We start from the raw sequence: 26,150 nt of genomic DNA on the forward strand, positions 1-26,150 counted from the left end.
AAGAGCAGCAATTCTTTAAATGCAATTTATTTCAAATTTTTGTATCATTTTCTGTCTACAGCTCCCATGCAGGCGTATGTCTGTCCATGAGCAAGCCCGGTGTGGTGTAACAATTGAAGTCAGCAACAAACAGGAAATGGATAGAATGAAATATGACTGCACAGTCAGACTCCACATTGTCTGTTACCATGGAGACACATAAGCCTACATAGAAGCTGTATACATAAAACCCTAGGATGCATCAATTCAATATTATATGGAAAATGACTTCACTTTGTTATTCTATATACACTGGAGTAATAAAACGGTTACAAGAGCGGTAGATATCCTATCTTACAACATACCAACACCTACTGTGCATGTAATATAAGGAGATGCACATTTACTGCACAACAGAAAGTATCCAATCTAGCAATATTCCTTATGGGGCGTTTACACGGGACAATTATCGTTCAAATGAAGAATCTGAGCAATAATTGTGTAAATGCAAAGAAATTGCTCACTATTCGTTCGCAGGTTATCACAGACTTCCAGTCAGCATAAAGACCCATCGCTGGATCGTGGGCTTCTCGTTACATGTAAACGATCTCCACGCAGCGCCTCACATAGGAGGTGAAGCGCTCAGCCAGAACCCAGTGATCCAGCGGTGAAGCCTGTCTCTCTTAGACCACAGACACACGGGCAGGTCGGATTGCGTATGAGGGAGCCCGCCGCTGAGTCCAACCCTATGCCCAGCCGGTATCCGCACGTGCCTGTTTTTTTTTTTTTCTTTTCCGTACTGCGGATGGTCCGCACAGTTTGCCGTCAGACATGCGCAGTACAGTTTTTTGTTTTTTAACTCCTGCTTTTCCTGCAGAATCCGCGGATGGGCCACAAATTGGACAGCTTCTTTTGACTTCAATCAAAACCATTCTTGTGGAATCCACAGGTAAATGGAGCATGCTGCGATTTTGCATCCTGGAGTGGAAACCAATTGCGGTATGCATGAAGAATCATTTTTGCATTGCATGCTATGGTCGGATTCGCAATTCAGATCCGCCCGTGTGCATTCACCCTAAATGCTCTGCACAAGCACTAATGACCATAGCAGTGTCGTCAGCGCTCATGCAGTCATTTAGCCGACTGTTGTCCCGTGTAAAAGGGCCATTAGACTCAATGATCAAGGCTAAACTATACCAGAACAAGCGCTATATCCAGATGCCTACTGGTTTGATGAGATGATGCAATCAGAGCTTGGCCTATTTCTCAGTTGTCAACTGTATGCTAATAAACCTCTTCTCTGTTTTCCAACACATACTTACAAATGAAATCACATTAGAATAGTAGAAATACTAAAGATCTAAGGAATATGTGTATATCAGTAATTATGCAATCGCATGAATTATGCTGAATTACGTCCAATTAGGTAAGATTTTGACCGCCGGGTGATTTTTTTTTTGTTTCTCTCCTCCTTTAATTTCCATGGTATAAGTAATAAGGTTCAGCGCCACATTAATTAAGCTGTATTTCAAAGTCCCCATTTCTGCTGATTCTTTTTTCCTTTCTTCCCCAGAATCCTAATACAATATGAAGGGCGACCCTCTATTGATGAATAGACTATAACACTGTGCTTATTCAGAATCCCCCTCTCGCCTATGAGAGTACACGGCCATTCCTGCTTCAGTGTTGAGGCAGAACCCAGTTCTAAAATACAGAGGATACACAGAAATGGCTGCATTACAGAAGCTTTCAGTTTAGTCCTACATCAATAAACCAAATTTATATCTCCGCTGTATAATGATTGCACAAGGTTTCAAGATAAAACAAACACATCCATAAATCCAGCTAGTTATGCAGGCAGGAAGGAGCCTGTGCCCATGAGGCCACAGATAAACAGTATTTTTGCTTTTCTTGTCTAGCTAAAAATACAAGCACTAATTATTTTTAGCTCCAGGACCAAGAAATACATTCACATTTCTGTCTGTTGCACATGTTCTGTCAGTCTGCTGCGGCACTTGTCAAAGCTGTCCTCAGGCACCCCTTCCCATATCCGTAGCATGCTAAGTTGAAGATGTCTGCAGATAAATTCAGGAGTTGGCTACCCATATTGTGTCTACTAGGATTAGGATGATGTTATGAGCATCAGCATGTACGACAAAGAGCAGTGGAATCTTCTTTCCTAAAGATAAACATGGGTAATGCCATGAAAACTGATCTCCCCACTTCTGGCACACTTGTAGACTTCAGCCCAGTCTTCTTAAATGGAATACATAGGACGGAATTAAGAATCTTGTAATATATAGAATGCATCTTTGAGATGAACCCACGTTAACATCTGTTACTTTTGTTTGAGGAGAGATAAAGCCTTGAGTAAAATATTTATTCACGCAATTCCAGTTTTTGTTGTTCGTGATAAACATTATATTTATGAGGCTCAGGGGTATTCCATTCTTCATTAATGTGTCCCTGAGAGTTTTCAGAAGACTGCTGAATACTCATTTATTAACTGCCAGGCAAAAACTGTCTACTCCATATTGGCTGGTTACTTGACTACCAAACCTCCCTAGTTCTCCTTGCAATGTTTCAGTGGGCAAAGGGGTAGCAGTGGTCCTAAAAACACATTGGAGCTTCTGCTCCCCTGATCCCTGTATAATAAAGACACGGGCCTCGTTTATTGAAGAGAATAGAAAATCTGTCCATGATAGACACAGGAACCAATTAGCACTGAAGCGACACAATCAGGTTTTCCAATAGACAGTATTGATAAATACTACAAAGAAAAGATTTTACTATCCATTTACTTTATATACCTAAAATGTCATTTTTGTGCTGAAAAGTTGCCCTAAAGTGCTGGCCACAAGGGGGTCTCACTTCGTGTAACTTGCTGTCCACTGCTAGTTGTCCTGTGAGTTCTGCCTGTAGTGACAGAGATATTGAGATGAATTACAGGTAGTAAGGGTGTGTGTGCTTGTTGTCATCTCATGCTGCCCATAGAAATCTATGGAGAGGTGACGAGAAGGAAGCTGCAGGAGGGAGACTGAAGCAGAGACTTACACAAAGACACTGCTAAAGCTGATAGCTACTGGAATCACATCTACACTGCTCAGTGCTAATGTATAATAACCTCCATGATGCCATGACTTATGAGGGTGTATTACAGAGAGATAGAACGGAAGGATCTCTTTTTCTCTATGTGTACAGTGTATGGGTAACCTCAAATCAGCTAGTCTCCACCCACCAACTCAGTGAAGGATGAAAATTAGAGACAAAGCCTGCAGAGAAGAAAACTGGTGAAATATTTAGGAAACAAGTTATGCAATGGCCAGAAATAATGCTATTCCTCATGTACACACGCCAAACTTAAAGGGGTTGTCTCGCGGCGGCAAGTGGGGTTATACACTTCTGTATGGCCATATTAATGCACTTTGTTATATACATCGTGCATTAAATATGAGCCATACAGAAGTTATTCACTTACCTGCTCCGTTGCTAGCGTCCCCGTCGCCATGGCTCCGTCTAATTTCGCTGTCTCCTGGCGTTTTTAGACGCGCTTGCGCTGTGCGGTCTTCTGCCTGGTGAATGGGGCAGCTCGTGCCGGAGAGAGCTGGTCACCGCGTCGTCATCGTAGCTCCGCCTCCGTCACGTGGTGCCGATCAGCCAATGAGGTGGCTGTATCGGCAGAGGAACGCGGAAGACAGAAGAAGAAACTACACGGTGCACCATGGGAAGACCCGCGGTGCACCGTGGGAGAAGACCAGCGGCGCCATCTTTAAAAGAAGAAATGAAGAAGCTGCAGAACGCTGATGCAGGTAAGTGCAATGTGCTTTTTAAAAACTAACACATGCTTTCTTTTTCACAGGGCATAATGCAGGGGTCCATTTTAAAAAAATAAATTAAAAAGTCATCTGAAAATGTAGGTTATGCTTTAAAGGTGTAAGCTCCTGTTTTATGTTTACCATTGTACTAGGCCATGTGGCATCATAGCTTCAATTTATAAGAGAAGTCATAAGGTCTGTGCCCATCGCAGTCCTTCTTGTTAAACTACTTGATTGATTTACTTTTTGTATACATTTTAGGTAGATGTAAATCTGGGTTATCACGTATAGGCACCTCTATCTAAGCTACGAGAATGTGGGACGCATGATCCTCATACAGTCCACATCACACAAATCTAGCAGGACTTTTTCTTCTCTTGTTTCTCTTTGGCCTGTTGATGTTGTTAGCAAGCTGAGGTTTTTGTAAGTGATCCAGGTGACATGCAATGGAAGAGCATCCTTGTCTGAGGAAAACTAGCTCCCTTGTCTTCTATTACAGAGGTACTTTTGTTCATCTGTGCTGCGAGGAGCTGGAGAGTTGTGGCAGGGTGATAAAAAGTTCTACAACTTCAACAGAGAAGACTTTGGTTGATTTTACGACTCGGCCTCCAACTCTTTCCCTATTTTACGGCTTTAATCGCTACATTGTGCCCTTTTCTTTCCAGAAAAATGTGGTCAGTAAAAGATAACTTGTCTGAAAAGCAGCTGTTCATATATTTAGATCGCTGAATATATATTTAGATTTCAGCTGAACTGCTAATCCAAAAGCATGGAAAACATGGACGTTATACAATAAGCACTTTCAGAAATAAATGCAAGAAATCTACACCATTTCAACTTACTTTGGAAGAGTACATAAAGGGCAATTCCTAAAACTCAGTACTCATTCTGTTACCTTCATGGCCATTAATTAGTTAACATTCCTTCCTAAATACACTCCAGCCCATTAATTTTAGTACACCACCCAGATCGGCTATTTTTTGCAAATGAACAAAAGATGAATGATGTGATGAATATTAATTAATTTAGGCAAATAATCACTGCTGAGGGCGGGTACTAAGGAAACCAAGGCTCATTTCATTGGTAAACAGCCGGTATGAGCATAAGGTAGGTTTATTTGCCTTTTTTGTTGTGTATTGAAATTAATATGCTGCAGTGTAATACGCATTGTCAAAAAAGATGAAGCATCTAGGAGTTGTGGGAATTGACTGGAACTTTCTATGTGTGATTGTAACATTGATATAAGTAAGTGATTACAATATCAGAGGAAAAGGATAATTTATTACAAAATACTGAACACTTGACGGGAGGCTCTAGTACCCGGTTGTATCACTTCTAGCTTGGATGTAAGATGTAATACAGGCGGTCATGAAGGCTCTAGTACCCTCTTGTACCACCTCTAGCTTGGATGTAAGATGTTATGCGGGGGGCATGAGGCTCTAGTACCCTGTTGTACTGCCTCTAGTTTAGATACAAGATGTGATACCAGTGGGCATGGAGACTCTAGTACCCTGTTGTACCGCCTCTAGCTTGGATACAAGATGTGATATGGGTGGGCATGGAGGCTCTAGTACTCTCTTATACCGCCTCTAGCTTGGATACAAGATGTGATACGAGTGGGCATGGAGGCTCTAGTACCCTGTTATATGCCTCTTGCTTGGATACAAGATGTGCTATGGGTGGGCATGGAGGCTCTAGTACCCTGTTGTATCGTCTCTAGCTTTGATACAATATGTGATACAGGTGGGCATGGAGGCTTTAGTACCCTGTTGTACCACCTATAGCTGGGTTACAAGATGTGATACGGGAGGGCATGGAGGCTCTAGTACCCTGTTGTACCACCTCTAGCTTGGATACAAGATGTGATACGGGAGGGCATGGAGGCTGTGGTACTGCTTCTAGCTTGGATGCAAGATGTGATAGGGACGGGCAAGGAAGCTCTAGTACCCCGTTATATGTCTCTAGCTTGGATACAAAATGTGATATAGGCGGGCATAGAGGCTCTAGTACCCTCTTTTACTGCCTCTAGCTTGGATACAAGATGTGATACAGGCGGTCATGGAGGCTCTAGTACCCTGTTGTACCACCTCTAGCTTGGATACAAGATGTGATATGGGTAGGCATGGAGGCTGTGGTACTGCCTCTAGCTTGGATGCAAGATGTGATATGGACAGGCACGTAGACATATAGCTTCCGTATGGTATCCTACAGTATATGGTCTCATATATGTTCTATTGGTGTTAAATCTGGCGACCGGACAGGACACAGAAGTGTGATAATGTTGTGGACATTAAAAAAAAACCTTAAATGGAAAGATGTTAGTAATTGCAAGATACAGCAAGACCCAACCAACTTAAAGGAAACAGGGTGATGTATTTTTTATATTAACCAGTAGTGTGCAGTAGAAAATTCACCCATTTCCCTGTCACCCCCCCCCCCCCCCCTAACAGCAGCATAACTTAGTTTAGGGCGCCATTGGAATGGGGCAGGTTCCCTTTAACACAACTCCTTACATTTTTTGCAGGCTATGTTCCCCTTCACAACCATTTTTATTGATCCAATTAATCTAAAGTGAAAAAAAAGCAACTCAGCAAAACTGTCTTAGTTAAAAATGTCCTATTCTTGTGTGTCCACAGCTCTTGCCTACATTTAGTAGGCTACATAGAAGTAGGGTACAGATAGTGTCAGACTACACGGCACTGGCTTCTGTTCAGTTACCATGTAGGTATACATGTCAGCATAGTGCTGTATAATCAAAACTATAGACAATTTGTAATTAATACTAAATTACAGAGCTGCTTTATTATTAAAGTTAGATGCATTAGAACAATAAATTAATGGTTGTGTGTAGTCTTTAAAATTAGTATTAGAGAACATGAGAAACAAAGGAGGAGATGGTGAACTATCAACAACAGAACTACCATGAAATACAAGTAGAATGGTTCGTGTGTAGTATATAAAAGCACTGGCTCACCTCTGTACAACATTTGTGCAGTTTATATGTAGACTGATTTACATACAACATTGAGGAACTATGTAAAAACTTTATATTACAGTCAAACCTCTAGTTTTGTTGGTAATCCGTCCGAAAGCAATCGGCCAAACTTGAAACCAATGAAACTCAAAGTAATTATTTCCATAGGAAACAATGTAAATCCAGTTAATTTATTCTAGACATTCTAAAAAAAACAACCACACCTAACTACATTTAAGTGAATAAATATGGTTTTTAAACACCAATAATAATAAATGATTATGAAAAAAAGACTACTGTAAACAATAAATGAACATTTAACATGTTACTGTGTGTTATCTGTGGTGACCCCAGGTCACATCTACTACATCATCTGTTCTCAGCCTCATCATTGTGTTCTCTGTGCTGTTACATAGGACTGCAGGTGACATCATTGTCTGTCCTCAGTTATCACTGTGTTCTCTGTGCTGTTACATAGGACTGCAAGTGACATCATTATCTGTCCTCATCGTTATCACTGTGTGTTATCTGTGGTGTTATATAGGACTGCAAGTGACATCTTTATCTGTCCTCAGCGTTATCCCTATATGTTATCTGTTATGTTACTTAGGACTGCAGGTAACATAACTGTGTTATCTGCCGTGAGTTATCACTGTGTGCTCTCTGTGCTGTTACATAGGACTGCAGGTGACATCATTATCTGTCTTCAGCATTATCACTGTGTATTATCGGTTATGTTACTTAGGACTGCAGGTGACATCACTGTGTTATCTAGGTAAACATGGCCATTTACATTACACTACAGTGCTGTTTTACTAGCGCCCACAGCATGCTTGAGAAAGTCGCCATAGGGGCGACGAAACGCGTTGCATATTTGTATATTTTGCAAGATTGGCCATAGGCATTTATTCTGTGCCATGGTTTTATCTATTTATCTTTGAATAAATTTAGCAGGAATCTTCTGCATTTATATCTAAATACGAATGTTCTTTTAGAGCGCCTGAGATATTTTTGTCTATTCCTCCATTTGCATTCCTCGTTGAGGAGTTGCATCCCCTTGTTTTTTTGGGGATACAACAAGCTTGGGTACGCTCCTCCTCGTTTTACGGGGGGTCATTGAAGGAGTACATTCACCATTTTATTGGTTTCTACTGACATTCGTCGTTTGAGTTTATGTGCTAACCAGGACTTGGAGGTGTGGAGTGGAAGGGTTTGCCGTCCATGGGTAGCACCCTCCACTCACACCGGGTAAGTCATCTCTAATTTTTATTACACCATATTGTGTCTTCTGGATATCTGCAAGAGGGGCGCTGTCCTCACTGTTTTTCTATATAAAAAGGAGAGATGGCCATAAGTGCAAGCTGAATGACATGAAACATTACCACCATAAATCATCTGTGTGCAAACAGTAATGTGGTCCAGTAAAATCTCAGTTAGTAGTAAGTCAGTTAAAACTGATACAAACGCACCAACAATGCACAATATATAAACCATACATTAAATGGTGTATTCCTAATATAGCACTAATGTACCTTCACCCAAAGGCAAAAAAATATTACAGGGAAGTGCATAAGCATGAACAATTTGCTGATGGCCATTATACTTTTACCGAAAGGGCACAGCAAACTATCATTTCACATCCATTCATTTGTATTTTTCAATGCAATCTCCCTTCTTGTTTCCATGGAGCTAAACCTCTCATGTTGTTCGCCAGCAAGGAAACCAATGTGAAAACCCTCACTTCCAAGCCTGATATTGTGTCCACATGATCCTTTTAAAAATGCATTATTCTGCTCTAAGCAGAGGGTGAAAACACTATATGTAATATTTCGGCATCTGTGCTGGAGGTTTAAATGTCTTCATTAGGGTGGTTTCACACATTGCAATGTTTTTTGGAAAAAACATCACTGCAGTTTTTGATCACATAATGCTCTGTAGAACCCCCCCCAGAGAACCCAGGCCAGCCCGGGGGTCTTCCCTCCAGCCACTGATGTGCTCTCGTCATAGACCTCCTTCTCTGGAACATCTGCTCTCAAAGACTCGCCCTTCCTGCCTGAATCATCAAAACTGGAGGAGACACCTTTTCTAAAAGAGGACAGACCCTCCTTCAGTTACCGGATAGATATCTAGTATAGTTCATCAATATTTTATTTAGCATTTTGGTTTTAATCTTGGTGGTCTCTCTGTTATGTCTGTATATGTGACAATCTCCCTTTTGCTAGCCTTGCCAGCATCCTGCCTGACTTATTGCCATATTGCAAGAACTGCGTTTCAAAGTTCTTTCCCATCAGCACACAGTTCTAATTCTTTTTCAGCCGCTACCCAAGCTTCCTTATGTTGAAGGAATGCTAAATTCTAGAATTTAGTACAGGCAGCTCTCAATCTGCTATTGGCCTACAGCATTTGTCAGCCGGTTTTTGTTTTAAGGATGCCATATATGCCAGCAGATGCCCTCCAAGAGCAGTCTCAGCCATGACCCAGAATAAAGAGAGGGTCCCTTTATGTTGCTGTTTAATGTCATTGAGTTCTAGCCATGATCCTCGCAGCAGTGCTATGAACGTGTCCTTTCACCAGCTGTAGGGAAATGTCATGTAAAGTCGGCACCTCTTGGGTCCACATTGTGCATGGTGATAGATATTGGGGTATGGTCAAAAATGACTAAATCCAAAATATCAGCTACTAACATCCTCTGGTAAATTCTGTCTGATACCCACAAATAATCCATTCTAAATCATGACCGATGAACATGGAAAAAGTGAGAGCATTCTTTCCCCCAGGATGCATTTCTCTCCAACTGTCCTGACAATTCTAGAAATGGGGACATGACCGTGTCTTTGCTTCCGCAGGGGTTATGCTGCATTTAGATCGACCGGTTATAGTTCAAAAATAAGCGAAAGTAACCGATACTCGTTCGGTTTAAACGCGAACCACAACAGGAATCGTTTGAATTGTTTACTTTTAATTCATTGTTCATTTTTAGCAGGACTAAAGATCATCGTTGGGGTTCACACAGAAGGGGAAACACTGAAGGGGGAGTGAACGATTCTCAGCGATGATCTGCCTGTCTAAACACTCTGCACGAGAGCGAGCGAGTTAGCGGTGACGTCAATTGTTCGTTCAAATGAGAATCGGCTCGTCTAAAAGGAGTATTAGTGGTATTTCCCAAGGGTTCATTTACTTTTTCTTCCTGCACTGTGGATGTTTACTCAATTGCTCAATAAAATATGAGAATGGTACAACAGCTTGTGCATTAGTTTAGGGACATTGTGATTGTCTATAATTGTGACTTGGGTAACAATCAGAGCACCTTTTAGTAGTAATCAATGCTGTTATACCGTTCATTATAAAGTGTTCACTCCCTTTTTCTTGCACATATAGATAAATAAATAGATTCCACTAGTTATGGGTTCAATCCACATGCATTTGTATCTGGTGTGGTTCTTATTGACCTATGTTACCACTTTATTAGAGACACCTGCTCTTTCATGATTGGAGTCCCCTGCATGAAAACTGGGTAAGGCCGCCTGCACACGGGCGGATTTGCATTGCGGAATCTGGAGCTAGCATCAGCCTTTGGATTCTGCAGCAAATATTGCCCATGGCAATGCAATGGAAAAGCGAGTTTTGCTGCACTCGAGCGGAAATCAATGGCGATTTTCCGTTTGCAGGAAAATAAATAAATAAAATCGCAGCATGCTCGGTTTTTGTGCGGATTCCACATGGACCGCTTCCATTGAGGTCAATGGAAGCCGTCCGACCTGTGGCTCTTCTGCAATAACATTGCGGAAAAGTCAAAGGTACCGGCATCATCGCCTATCGACCATGTGGTAGAAGCCGAACCATCTGCAGTACAGCCGGCCAAGAAGTAAACCAGATATGCGTGGATGCCAGCTGGGCACAGGGTCTGATTCCGCTGCGGGCTCCCGCATGCAGAATGCAACCCAGTCGTGTGCAGCTGACCTAAGTGACCACAGAGTGCACCATAAGATTCCAAGTTTTCAGAGTATCAGTTTCCATGTGATTGCACATTAGAATCGGAAGGCTGAATGAGACATCATCATCAGTGATAGTGAAATAATGGCCCCACCTACTCTAACTGTCAACCTTGTGGGTGAAGAGTATGCAGAAAATGATTATCGTTCAAAAAAAATAGTTCACACAAGCGAAAATGAAGCATAATTGTTCAGTGTAAACGCAGCCAACGATCGAATGATGAATGATAAATGATTGTTTTTTTGTTCATTGCTCACTTTCTGCAGGCATAAAAATCATCGTTGGTTCACTAATCATTCGCTTTAAATACCGACCGTTCATTCATTCTCATTCACTTACCATGTATCTGCCTGTATAAACAGACTGCACAAGTAACCTCTGACATCATCACTCATTTGAACAATAAATCGATTGGTGGACCCTAAGGAAAAGCATCCTGCAAAAGGAGATCCTCTGGATGTGAGCAACTTAATGACAATGGTCAAAGGAAGATGTGAAGAACTGGTCTGAAAGCAGGCGGTGCAGTGTCAGGCAAACTAGAGCCGAAAACAATGCTGGTGCTGCTCCAATTATTGTGTCCAATTGTACAAGTCATTGTTGCTTGGAATAGATGAGCTGCAACAGCAGACAACCAGTTTGGGTGCCATTATTGTGTAAGAAATACAGAAAGACAAGACTCCAGTGGGCTAAAAAGTGCAAAAATTGGATCACTGAGCAGTTGAAAACATCACCTAGTCAGATGAATCCAGATATCTATTGTATTATGCTAATGGCAGGGTCGGAATTCGCCGTAAGCAGCATAAATAGATGGAACCCTTCCCGGTAGAAGGAACTTGTGTGGCACAGAGTGCTAAGGCAGCAGAAATGCAGTCCTAAGCTCTCACTCATGACCTGAAGGTTGCAGGCTCAAAGTTGACTCCACCTTCCATCCTTCCGAGGTTGGTAAAATGAGTACCCAACTTGTTGGAGGGGTAAAAGATGACTGGGGAAGGCAGTGGCAAACCACCCTGCAAAAACAGACTGCCAAGAAAACGTCACGATGTGACGTCAGTCGAAGAGTGAGTCATGACTTGGTGCTTACATTGGGAGAGTTTACCTACCTTCTTGGTAAATATCAACACGTCAGGCTGATGGAAGCAAAGTAGGGAATGTTTTCCTGGCAAACCCTGGGTCTTCTGATATGTGTGGATGGACGTCACAATAAATTGTTGCGCTTATAAAGGTCAAATGAAGTCCCACTTGATACTAGATGTGTATCTCTAATAAAGTGGCCAGTCCGTTTATCCAGCTGAGCACTGGGAGCCCCCATAATGATGGAAGTCACTGCAGGTATTCTGACAAGATTACGTCTAACGGCATTCAGGTGTAGTGCTCCATACCAAAGAAATGGCGCATTGTTGCCTCAGTAAATGCTGGAAAAATATCACATTTATGATTTCATATAAGGCAGCTTTTATTGCAGACCTAGTGCTGTTATAAACTCCCCTACTATACAGATCGGAGCAGAAAATGGATCTTAAATATAATTTTAACTAGAATTTGAATGACATTATTGAATGGCTGTGATTGGTTCAGGAGTGCCGGCTGCACCAATCAGAGCAATCTCTTGCTTCCCCGTCACCAGCAATAGATGGTCTATCAGCACTGACAAATGGCCGGTGGCCTGCATGGAGCTCCGGAGAGCAGCGGCGGGGACCCGGACGGCACCAGCTAGGTGAGTATTACTTTTTCTTTTTTTATAGTTAGTGCAGCTAGTGCTTGCGTTTAGCGCTGCCAGAAACGTGGTACCAAGTTGTGTCAGGTTTTCAGCAGCGCTGAAACCACTGGCCATTCATTTCAATGGGCGACACACAGCTGAAAACGGCCAAAGATAGAACATGCATCGCTGTCAAACTGCAGCGTTGAAGACGCTTGTGTGAACAGCCCCATTGAAATGAATAGGAGTGTTTACAGCGTTTAGCGCAGCGCTGAAAAGGCAGCACTAAATGCTGTACAAAAACGTCTGCGTAAGGGAGGCCTTAAGCATTTTGCCCTAATAAATGTGGAGGTGGAACTGAGACAGAGGAGTTGGTGTCAATTTGGGTGTAGCAGAACAAATAAATTATAGTAATTGTTAAGGAAGCAGAATACTTCTATGAACGGAGGCTGCATGTACAGAGCTTAGAAAATTAGAAAAAAAAGAGACATAAACTGAACTACTAACATTTAATGTCCGCTTCTTGATTTTTTCTTCTAAAAATCAACCTGTGGGATCAGTTACTCACCCCTCACAATATGTAAATAACTTATTCTAAGGTCACAGTGATACAGATATTTGTCCCTCTTTATTCTGGAAAATTATTCCATTTTCTGCGAAAGAGATTAATAGTTAAACCCATTAAGCGGAGACATGTCATACGGTATTGTCTGGTGCCAGAAACACTTTGGGAATGGGCTCAGTACACAGTGATAGTTTGTGTTAACACAATGTAACCTGACAAAAAGTATATAAATGTACTGTATGGCCAAATGTCTGAACAGCCCTTGTAATTACTAGTTTGGGCCATTTTAACAAATGACAGGATACTGGGACTGGATCTGTAGTGTGAACTGCAATGGTCTGAACAGTGGTTTGTGCTGCACTTTGTGATTTACCGTAGTCTCGCTTAAGTTCAAGAAACTTTTGGGATACACTGGGATGCCAACTACACGCCAGAACAGTTGAAGAAAGAAGGTGCGGAAGTGGTGTTGGCATGAGATCTTCAAGAGTCAGAAATGGATGTAATGTCTACATATTGAAATGTAAGAAATGATAAGATTCCCTTTCTTGTTTTATTCCTTGACTACATACACACCGCAGATACAAATTAATGTGTTGTAGAACTGATGAGTGCTACAAATGTCTTCGGAAGCATCTATAACTTGTCCACCTGGTTATGTTAGGAAGAGTCGCACTAATGTTGTACATAGTGTTCCTTATAAAACATAATTAGATTAGGGCTATTTGTTCCGATTTTCATATGGCCACTTTCTTGATATCAACTCATAGAATCTAATAGGATTTCCCGAAAGCAATTCATTGGATCCTCGTCACACACCAAAAAACCCCCAAAATGATTAGAGTTTAAAAAGCATGTCTCCCCGCTCTGCGCAGAACACTTTCTAATACACAAGCTGTTCTATTACCATCGCAGCAGATGACAATTCCACCTGGGAACATCATAACACCATTATACATGGCTCATAGTGTATTCTACATTTCCAGTCACATTGCAGTAACATGACTAACAGCCGATCCAACAGTTAAAGACAACTGGCTCTACTACAAAGAGAAGCATAAACCCTGCTAGTCACTCAAGTGTATAAACATATTTAAACAGAACTACAGGACAGATGTAGCTCCCGTTACTGGATCCTTTGATGTCATGTATCGGGGTCTGCTACAAGAATTGAAACTCTACTTCAGACTGTCCACAATGGTTTGGGAGAACTACAAAGGTATACAGGCCATGTGCTCAGCATAACGGCTACATCAGAAACCTGTACAACTTGTGCACCAACTCCTGGATTACTTAAAACCAATGCAGCGTCAAAGGATTATTTACTCGAAGTCAATTCTAAGAATAGATGCCTCAGTGTATTCATTACCAGCCGCTGTGAGAGGAAACAGCGCAATTCTAAGAGATGGTTACGATAATGTCACTGGATGCTCAGCTGGAGGGGCCTTTTTCAGCACATGCTCTAGGCAGACCTTGTTTTGCAACATGTAAGGCAAATACATATCAATACATTATCAATGATGATTATCATAGGGAAACATACAAAAAAAAACATAAAAAGTCATTGAAGAATGTTTGGGCTTTCTAGTGAGAATCACCCTGCATATGTACATTTTAGATGCCATAAAACAACCATGTTAAACTAAACTGAAAATGAGAAAAGAAGGCGCATTTACGAAAACCTAAAATCAACAAAGGAATACTGAACAGATTCACTGCCTTTTACTACGATTCCTAGTAAGGTTAAGGGAATCCAAAGACTCTCCACTAAATGACAGAAAAAATGATCACTAAAATACTACATATGCACTGTTGTGTAAAATGTCGTAATATCTAGGTGTTGTCAATGCAGAATAGGATCATAGAATGGTAGAGTTGGAAGGGACCTCCAGGGTCATCGGGTCCAACCCCCTGCTCAGTGCAGGATTTACTAAATCATCCCAGACTGATGTCTGTCCAGCCTCCGTTTTAATACTTCCAGTGAAGGAGAACTCCCCACCTCCTGTGGTAACCTGTTCCACTCATTGATCACCCTCACTGTCAGAAAGTTTCCTCTAATAACTAATTTGTGTCTCCTCAGTTTTATCCTATTGCTTCTAGTCTTTCCTTGTACAAATGAGAACAGGGCTGATCCCTCTGCACTGTGACAGCCCTTCAGATATTTGTAGACAGCTATTAAGTCTCCTCTCAGCTTTCTTTTTTGCACGCTAAACATTTCCAGATCCTTTAACTGTTCCTCATAGGACGTGATTTGCAGACCGCTCACCATCCTGGTAACTCTTCTCTGAACTTGCTCCAGTTTGTCTATGTCTTTTAGTACCCAGATATGAACACAGTATTCCAGATGAGGTCTGACCAATGAAGAATAGAGGGAATAATTACTTCATGTGATCTAAACTCTGCTTTTCTTTGCCTTTTTTTTCTGCTATATCAAACTGCTGACTCATGTTCAGTCTGTGATCTATTAGCATACCAAAGTCTTTTTATTACTTCATCTGATCTAGACTCTATGCTCCTCTTTGCAGCTACATCATACTGTTGACTCATGCATTTCTCCTTGTTAAATACCATTATGTTAGTTGCCGCCCACTGTTCAAGCTTGTCTATATATCTTTTTGAATTCTTTCTCTCTCTTCTCTAGTGTTAACTGGCCCTCCTTGCTTTGCGTCATCGGCAAATTTGATCAGTTTACCCTCAATTCCCTCCTCCAAATCAATCAATTAATTGTACTTAAGGGGAACTTGTCACATTGACCATGGTGTCTGATCTGCAGGTTATTACTACCATACATATACACACACACACACACACACACACACACACACACACACACATACACTATATAGACAAAAGTTTTTGGACACTGCAGAAAATCATTAAATATGCAAATACTGAGTTTGCCGAATGGTATGCTGGGAAGGGCATGGGTATAATAAAAAGCTGCTCATTTTGTAATAACCATTCATTCATCCGATGGAGCACTTGTGGGATGAACTGGAGCGACGGGTAATACACCGCCACCCACGCCCATCTTCATAACAATCTCTTCTTACAGACTTGTAGAGGAATGGTGAGCTATTCCTGCCCAAACTTACAGAGAACTTGTGGAAAATATGTCGCTGTAATACAAGCAAAAAGAGGGCGGCACCTTACTAAATAGAAGAATAAAGCACTTTTTCTGAAAAACATGCAGTATCTAAATACTTTTGTCCATACACACACACACACATATACATACATAACCACATTTTTTTTATAAACCAGAGTCAGTACATCTCTATTGTCTCAGGCTCCCCCAAAATTGGGCTCTGACTCAGACTCCACAGGCCTAAGAACAGGAGATATAGTTGGGGGGGGGGGGGGGGGGGAGATCCAGTATAGTTAGTATTTATTTAATTTAAATCTCTGCTATTTCTATGCCTTTAAGTCCAGTGGGCGGTCTTATCAGTGAGTGGCAATCTTCCATGTATATATGTACATACAGAGACAGTTGTCAATCAGTGGTAGGACCGCCAACTGGACTCCTAAACGCAGAGCAAGGATTTAAATGAATAAAATACAAGTTTTCCCATAAAACTATATATCCGTCTGCTCGGCTCCTCCTGCTCTATAACCTCATGCCAGATACTGTAGGTATGTGCGTACCAGGTGACATATTTCCTTTAAAAGCATAGACAACAATACTTTTCGATACAACGGTATGCCAACTGTGATGTAAGCCTACCCTAACACTTTGTTATTGTTTATCTTTAGATTAGGATTTTAGTGCTACTATCCTTTTTAATACTTAGTAACATTCAGCAAAATATTCCAACTCATATAGGCCTAACAAAACTGCAGACGACATTCCATCTGTTCCTGAATATTAATATCCATAAACGCTCTCTATTTTTAAGATTTTGGTTAATTTTAATAAAAGACACTTACTGGTTTAGGTGAAATACTCGTCAGCCTCAAGATATCCAAATAGATGACAAGTCTTGCAGGTCATAGCAACAACCAACTGTGAATTCTGGGAAATCCTTCCTTATATTTCCAGGAAACATATAGGCTGCTGGAAAGAAAATATATAATGGTGACTGAATTTAAAAAGCGCCATTAACAGTAGAGAAAACAGCTCTCAAAGGATTCATTCTCTTTCTTTACCAGTTCTACTGGTCATCAGCGTGTAGCTTAACATATTGTGCCCCGCAAAACTAGCTATCAATGACGGTTACATCTAGGAGATAACATGCAGGTAGTGCTCTATCTGATAAGAGATTTTAAAGGGGTCATCCAGATCTAAGGGATTGATGACCTATCCTCAGAATAAGTCATCAATAACTTTGGGGTTGGGGGTCTGCCAACTGGGACCTCCACCAATCAGCTGTTTGGCGAGCCACTGTGTCAGTGTACAAAGCCAGCAGAACAGAAATCCATGCACACAGCAGAGGCCTACATAGTATTACAGAGTTCACATTTACTTTAATGGAAAGTGTGCCTGCAATACCAAGTTGGGCCACTGCAGTGTGCAAAGAGCTGTGTGCCTCTGCCAAAAATCTGTTCCATGAGGGGGGTCCAGAATGTCAGACACTCACTGATCTGCTATTCCTGGTCTATCCTTAGGATAGGCCATCAGTGGTTCATAGCTGGACAACCCCATTAAAACAGTAAAATCCTGTAAGTGATCACCAGCGGTTTGCCACTGTGTAGTATTGAAGCTCTCTTTAACCAGATATTAGAAATGTGAATTGAAAATGGCTTAAAGGGGTTGTCTGTTTATTGGACAACATGACCCCTTTACTTTCCACTGTGCTAAAATAAGAAAAGCAGTAGTACTTACCCGTTCCCTGCTGCTGCAATCCAGCACTGCAGGACCGCCATGGTTCCGTTTGTAGCTGCTCTCGTCACCGGACGTCGGGTCCCTGCTGCAGCATTACCACTCAGTAACTGGCATCAGTGCTCACATCCCGAGTACCATGATCCTAGGCGTTCGGCACGGAGAGCCTGCAGATTTTGGTTGGTTGTAGTGGGCACAAATGGGGCCGCAGTGCTGGATCGTGGTGGCAGAGAGCAGGTAAGTACCGCTCCTTTTCTTATGTTAGCACAGTAGGCACTAAAGGGGTCATGGTGTCTGGTAACTGGACAACCCCTTTAATTCTGCCATCAATTCCACATCAAAATCCATATTTAGACATGCACATTTTGATGCATGCGATAAATTCTGCTGCATGATGTGAAACAATTCTGTTCTGTGTGAAAGATCCTTTAAAAGTAATTGAGAAATGTCCAAAAGTCAGATCAGAAGTCAACAGAAGCAAGAGGAGTGCCCTGCCTGCTAACTTTTACCATTAGTCTTGTGTTTACTTTGGGTTATGCAATAGATTAGGGATTTTCCAGTCATTGCCCCTTGGATGAAGCAATAAAGATACTGCAGATAATTACACCATTGTTAACAGGGAAAGCACATTCTTCTTGCAATAACCGCACTGCTCTCATAAAAAGGCATATTGTACTTCAGCCTCACAACTTTTGGTCGTGGTGAACTCGCTTCACATCTCCTTTTACAGAACTTTCAAACTTGTACCTATGGCCATAATATGTGTAGCCATTACTAACGATTGTAGAAGACAGGTACACACACACTCACACAATATAATATATATATATATAGTAGATATTTTATATCATTTTGAAGTTGTACATACGCTTTCTCTCGTTCAATTCCTACGGCATATAGACATTAGAGAGATGGGGCGAAGGTAGAAAAGGTAGAAGAGGGATTACTGTATTCGGACAACCTCTGTAAGTGCCCCGTTGGGTCAAATGCCCCAATTGCATGTTACGTAGTTTTAAAAATTAATTTCTAGGTGTCCAATCTTTATGTGCTCTTGTCACTGGCGACCAGTGGCTTCATATGTATAGTGCCTGGTTTCTAGTAGTTTCAACAGGTCTGAAATGCCGTAGCTTGTTGCCCCTGCCCCTTATGGCTGGTGCACCAACTGCTCAGTGTTTCTGTTGATAGTATCTACATACATGATCAGTAATGGAAGGAAAGATTGGACATGTGATGGGAAAAGTGGTTGTCCTATCACCTGTGAAAATGCTCCTGGAAAATCGGACAAGGTGATCTTCCAAAGTTCCATTTACACCGGGCAGTTCTTGTACCAAACTCGCTCAAACAAACGAAAATGTGCGATGATGGTTCCGTCTAAATTGAACGCTTTTCGTTTGTCGCTCACTTTCATCACGCATAAAAATAATCGCCAAACTTTCACTTCTCGCTGCGGGTAACAACAAAGAGAGCTTCAATGTATTGCAGATTAGTGTGCAGGAGAACTAGCGATGAACAGGTTACTTGGCAGAACTATATATGTTACTACTAGTGAAGAGAAGGGATGTGTGTGCACACAGTTCAGTCCCACAATGCAAACAAGCTAGAAGCCATTGCATTACTAGGACAAGGTGTGACAAAAGGGTTGAGTCCAAGGAATATATTATATATATGTACAGCACATTCCAATAAATAATAACTCAATAGGTCATCGACACCGGTTATAAAGTAGATGAATGAGCAGCATTATGGTAATGGATGTGCACATTCATACATCCAGCAAGAGTGACCAAACTGCCTCCTGTTAGTCAGGTCCAAGTGGACCCAGTGCAGTGATATGTCACGTACAATGAGCGGGTACAGCAGCACACAAAAGAAACACCCAAAACGGTGAGGTGGATAGGCTGCACGCCACAGTGAGAGTCCGAACCACAAGACTTCAATAGCAGTTTGAATGTGATTGAGTCTAGTGGCAGCATGAGCAGAAAATCGATTTCTTGATAAAAAAAAGTTTCAAAAAGCTTTATTAATCCATGGTCAGAATAAAAAGTAAGCAAGCTACGTTTCGGCCATATTAGGCCTTTTTCAAGCTGTGCAGTGATATGTCAGTGTATACTGTAGCTTGGTGCATTGTGTTCAGAATACATAAGTGTAACAATTCCCCAACTGTCACTTCCTATAAGAGCAACCACGTGTCTATAGGGGGCAGTCACACTCCTGTGGCTGCCCAGCTTGCAGTAAGAGTGTCTATGAGCACTATATTTTTGGTAGTAAAATGTAGTTTTGAAATTCACCATAGAATAAGGGATACCTAAAACTTCTATTTCTGGGGAAAATCAGCTACAGATTACATCTTTTGAAATGTTTAGTCAATAGCTAAATAGGGCCGGATTCACTTGAGTGTATTTGCACACAAAAAAAATGTATATGCGCACAATACACAGAAAATAAAGCCCATTGATTTCAATGGGTTCGTTCACATGCACGTATGTGGTGCGTGCAATTCTGATGCGCAAAAAATACTCAGCATGCTCTGTTTTTCTGGGCATTTGCGCAGGGAAAGAGAACATTTTGAATTCATGAAACTAGTGGGCATTTTAATGGCCGATAGCATAGATATGTTTTTTTTGGGTGTGCAATTGTGCATGACTTGTGCAAAAGTACAGTAAAATACGGCGATGTGCTTGCAAATATGCAACACCCAGTCCGCAAAAACGTGCGCAAATGCATTTACACTCGTGTGAATCCGGCCCTAAGTTGTGGATTGCCGTACGTTTACCAGGATAAATCTACCAGGTAGACCAACAGGCATTCTACCCTGTAGTGACCGTCTCTTCTCCAGAAGGAACCAACATTATAAATAATCTGCAGTCAACATAGTATCTGCAGCATTTTGACCACGACTGGTCTATAACCAGGGTCTGGTTCAACAGGAAATAGCAGTTCTCATAATTAAATTTAGGTATGCAAAGTGTCAAATTTTTCCAAGCAGTCCTTTTCAAATGTTTCTCATGAAAACCACTACAAAAGGTGTACTTCTGGAGAAACCCGAAAGAAATAGGTTTTATGAGTAATTTACTGCTACCTACCTTATTTTATTGGTAAACAGACATACATCAGACATCCCCACCCCCTTTGAATTTTTTTAAAATGTTTTATTGTGTCACAGTAGGATTAAAAATATATAAAGGCCTCATAATACACTTAAACGGAGTCCGACAGCTCAAACATGATGTCTAAACTGCGCACATCAGGTTATACAGCAGGAGGAGCCGAGCAGACTGATATATAGTTTTATGGGGAAAGATTCAGTATAACCTGTATTTTATCCATTTAAATCTCAGTTTAGCTGAACAGTCCAATGGGCGGAGCTATCAGTGATTGACAGATATCTGTGAATGACCGTACATACACGGGTAGCTGTCAATCACTGATAGGACCGCCCATTGGACTGTTCAGCTCAACTGAGATTTAAATGGATAAAATATTCTGAATCTTTCCCCATAAAAGTATATATCCATCTGCTTGGCTCCTCCTGCTCTATAACATCATGCTGACAGGTTCCCTTTAAGTAATCTGATAACTGTGTGCTCATAATTAACTTTTATATTATGACATAGCCATTTGTAACCAAAGATCCAGAACTTGAAGGTGCAAGTAAACAGAGAAAAGCCTGCTCTCATACTTAAGGCACTGTTCCAACTCTCCCTCAGTAGCAGATTTCTATAGGAAAGAAGGATCGGGTAGGTTGGGTTTCAACATGCCTTATCCTTTGCTCCCACAGAAGAAAAAGCCACTGCCAGAGGTGTCTGTCCATGGTTTATCCTTCTCTGCCCATGTATGTTCAGTTAAACCAAGCATGCATGAGTATAAAGAGCCAGAAAGAATAGCCGTCAGCCCAACATAGGTGTATGGGCAGCGTTAGACTGCACTACTGAGAGCTTCTGAAAACTGTGAAGTGTTGTGTTAAAGCAAGTCATTACTCACATCACAGTCCGCACATACATAACCAATACTGTTCTGTTCAATTTGCTTAGATTGACATGACTTTTCACCTACACTACTGCCCATGGCAGAAATCAAAAGGGGGCAGCAACATTTGTCAGTGGTGCAGCCTCAGGATTTCGGCAGATACCTTCAAGCAATCATATATCAGTCCAAACGTAAAATACTGAAAAACATCTTCCGCATTTTTAATGCACGTAAAAGGGTGTTTTATACATTTCCTTTATGTAAGCTGTGCAGTTATTATCCTGCAGTTGCTCATTGCTGAAGCCTGATACTTTCTCTTGTCCCGGTTCCAAAAAAAAATACAAAATGTATTTAAATCTAAAATACTAAAATCAATATTAGCAGAGGGAGAGGAGGACAGTGGTTTCACTGGTCTGACAGGTGACTTTAAAATAAAGTTTGTGTCCTTGGAAAGCCACACTGTTATGGAAACAAGCATATCAATAACAAAGTAAATCAGTGAATACTTTACAAAGATACAGTGTGTTCTCTAAAAACTTTAGGAAGAACGACAGAGACCACAAGTAATTTAAAAAGTTAAAAAAGGGACTTTATCAGTTCTTAGGAACTCCATGAACAAAGGGGTAACACAGAAAAAGTAAAGGTTTTCAATTAAAGGAAGAAAATATTGGATTATTTATGATTTATAAATTATTTCTATTTAGTAGGAGTGGATATGAAATTATGCCATTTTTATTTTCTTATTTTACATTAAAGAGACTGTCAGCTCCTATGAGTCCCATAAAGCAGTGGGCTCATAGTAGCTGGGGCACTGAATCTGGGGGTGTTACTCTCATACTTACCTGTGTTTCCGTTCCCCCATTGTCCACCCTCTTGTTGTACATAACCGACTACTTATCTGTGTGCAGATAATCTCCTTTTAAACTGTACAATCATCGTTTCTGGGGGGAATAGGAGCAATAATCGTTCAGTGTGATGCCTGCAGCAACTGAACAAAAGATCATTTGTTCGCTTATCATCATACATCATTCAGTTCCTCCAGGCAGAAAAATCAAATGATGATCAGCCTGTGTAAAAAGGCAGTCGCTCATCTATGAAGAGCTGCCTGTTTACTGGCAATAGAGGCGGGCGTCCAGAAGCGATCTTCGGCCATTCCACCTTAATTCACTGAGTGACCGTCGCTCCTGTGTGTAAGCACAAGGGCAATTATCGCTAGGATGCCTATCAGGCGCTTAAAAATAGTAACTTTTTTTTTTTTCTTGGAATCTGGGTTTTACATAAGATTTTAAGATAAATTTATAATATGCATCATCAGAGGAATTTGCTTTGTTTCTTTTCAAACAACTTCTAAACATTCCTCAGTAATTTGACAGCTAAGGCCGCCTGCACATGACCGGGTTGGATTCAACAGTGTAAATCAACTCGGTGCCCGGCTGGAGACCCCTGCGTGCCTGTGTGGATTCTTCCTTTCTGTACTGCGGATGCGCTGGCTGGCGCACATGTGCAGTACAGATAATGCAGCCACTAGGTGATGATGTGGATCCCACAACCTTTCCGCAATGATAATCCACTGTACAATGCGGCATGCTGCGCTTTTTCTCCCGTGAGTGGAAAATCCCAACTGATTTCCGTTTGTGAGCAAGAAAAAAAGTGTTTTTCCATAGCATGCTATGGCAGGTATTTGCGGCGGAATCCTGAGGCGGACACCAGCTCCGGATTCCACAATGGAAATATGGCTGTGTGCAGGCGGCCTACTGCACATGAAGTGTCTCAGTACAGGAGGCAGCTCTGTTGTCCCAGTTAAGGAGAAAATAAAGGCTAATTTACACACACAACGATTATCGCTCAAAATTCGTTCAAACGATGTCTTTTGAGCACTAATCGTTGTGTGTAAATGCTACCATCATTAGCTTTTCATCCGAAAGATGATTTTTAGATCAGCGTAAAAACCATGGTTCAGCGAGCCAGCTGATAGCAGGGACCGAATGCTGCGATTCGCCGCAAGAGCGCTGGAAACATTGTTTTCAGCTGCTGTCCCGCTGGAGAAAAATGGAGCTGTATGCAGATAACAGACCACTCGCTGTTATCTGCATACAGCGAAAGGAGACTCAATTACATGCAAATGAAGCTAGTAAGCTACTAATTGGCATTAGTGTCCATTAGTAGTTTATGCAAAATGATTGCTCAAACTGTCATTCAATCTTTTGAACGCATTCTGAACGATCATCTTTGAGTGTAAATGGGGCTTTACTCTTTTCAGTTCTCTTATCAGCTGGTAGAATCTGTCTCTGGAGTGTAATAAGAAGCTAATAATAGTGCTCCTCAGTATACAGATAACAGTGCTCCCTCCCAGTACTAAGACACTTTACACTCCGTACTCACTGCTTAGCTGTCAAATGCTGTGAGGAAAGTTTAGAGGCTGTTTGATAGAAGACTAAGAAAAATTCTCTGATTATGCATATTACTAATTATCGTAAAACTCGAATCCCCTGCCTTAAGAGTAAACTTTTTTTTTTGAAGTGCCTGACGATTGTCCCATGCAGAAGGACCCTTACTTCGAAACAGCTGCTTAACACAAGAAAGGAACTCAGATCCCCCTATCAGGCCAAAAACACTTTCAGTTTAGAGTATAGAATAGCAATAAATGTGGGGTTTTGAAGCACCTAGCAATGGCCTTGCCGGTGGCCCTAGTGTGCATGGTCAACAAATCAGTTCTCTGCACTTTAAGGCTTACTTATATAACCTCCTGATTTAGGCTGCCTGTCCACGGGGCGAATTTTCAATGCGTTCCCGCAGCGAAAATCCAGCCGCAGGGAACGCAGTAATCGCTTTCCATAGCGTTGCTATGAAAATCGCAGCCCCTCCCCCCCCCCCACCTGTCCACGTGTGGACAATCATAGCGATTCTCTGCCCACAGGCTGTGATTTGCCACAATTCTCCGCGGTGAACCTATCTGTCAGATAGGCTGAGTGCGGAGAACCGTCTCCTGCTCCTGCTCCCCGGTGGATCTCCGCCGCGGGATATCGCTACGCCCGTGGACAGGTAACCATACAGTATGTCTTACAGCTCTACATCCCCATTCCTCTATTCTACAGGGGTTCATCAGATTTGGCTACTGCAGCAAGTTTAAAGTTAACTTTATGAAAACAGAAGCCCTTAATGTCTCCCTCTTTTCAAGCGGTTCTCATTAGACCTCCTCGTTCTGGCCTCGTTCAGAATGAGTCTGTAAAGTAGCACTTGTCGTCTGTCTTAAAAATATGCAGTCAGCGATGGACAATATAGCTCTGATGGAGAGGCTGAGGCTATCCGACGACCCGCAGGGCTATGACAGTTACTACCGTACCTGGGCGGTGTGGTTAGACATTCGTAACACACCCCTATTCTCCAGGTGGCTGCAAACCGGCTCATGTGTGTAAGCAGTATAGATTCCTGCAAATGCCAACAAGATCGAATTCTATACCTGGACTCCCCCCCCTCCCCCCCCTCCCCCCCCCCTCACACACAGTCCATCCCCCCCTATCCCCTAATGTTTATGTAAGTAACAAAGCACAATTTACGCAAGATTTCTTTACTTATTAGAGAAGTTTATTAGTACACATAACATGTTATCTTTGTCTATCTTTGTGATAACAAGGCATTTCCTCATTGTAAATGTCTTACACAAAATGTTAAAATTCAATAAAAACTTATTGAACGGAAAATATGCAGTTAGTTGTACCTCAATTGTACGAATTTTGCCTTACACTCTTACAAAATTCAGATGCTGCAACACCTGACCAAGCACAACCCACACGGTCAGATACAACTTACTGAATGGGTGACAAAGCAAATTTAGCCAAACCGTTGCTTTCCCTATGAAGTGCTGTACCTTCACTAGACTGGTCTATATAAAATGGGTACCTCATATAAAGTCATAATATGGTGTTGCTAATGGGGTACCCGAATTGTGTGACCCATTTCTTCATTGATGGAACATTAAGAGCAGACCATTACGCAGGTTGTTAGATGAAGATGTGTTTTCTTCATTGTCAGAGAATGAACATTTCCCGATTTTCTTCCAACAAGATGGCACCCTCCCTCATAGTGGTCCAACTGATTGGCACCACATTTTCCTAACTTAAAGCCTTTAGATTTCTATCTGTGGGATCATGTCAAGTCACTTATTTACTATGAAGATCCTGAATATTGATCATCTTAAAGATAGAATTATTGATGGTTGTGCTAGAGCTCAGCAAGTTTTTCATGAACGGGAGAAAAGAAAGCCTTAACACTCGAACATGGTGGACCGCATATCAAACACACTCTGTAGGCCTTAGGGTCAAGTGTCTGGTTCCATATAAAATCAC

At 41.6% G+C, this 26,150-nt stretch overlaps 1 protein-coding gene across 2 annotated transcripts in view; it reads right to left on the bottom strand.

The window, feature by feature from the left end:
* The window catches only part of HIVEP2 (HIVEP zinc finger 2), a 195,704-nt gene that overhangs the window by 129,006 nt on the left and 40,548 nt on the right, over positions 1-26,150 (bottom strand). The window contains exon 2 of one of the 2 annotated variants that reach the window (XM_066605459.1): positions 16,947-17,070. The gene's annotated coding sequence lies outside the window, so the exon portion shown is untranslated. Of the gene's footprint in view, positions 1-16,946; positions 17,074-26,150 lie in introns of both variants that reach the window. The other variant, XM_066605458.1, reaches the window with a different exon arrangement.

Source organism: Eleutherodactylus coqui, chromosome 1 (genome assembly GCF_035609145.1).
Source record: "Eleutherodactylus coqui strain aEleCoq1 chromosome 1, aEleCoq1.hap1, whole genome shotgun sequence".
NCBI classification, from domain to species: Eukaryota; Metazoa; Chordata; class Amphibia; order Anura; family Eleutherodactylidae; genus Eleutherodactylus; species Eleutherodactylus coqui.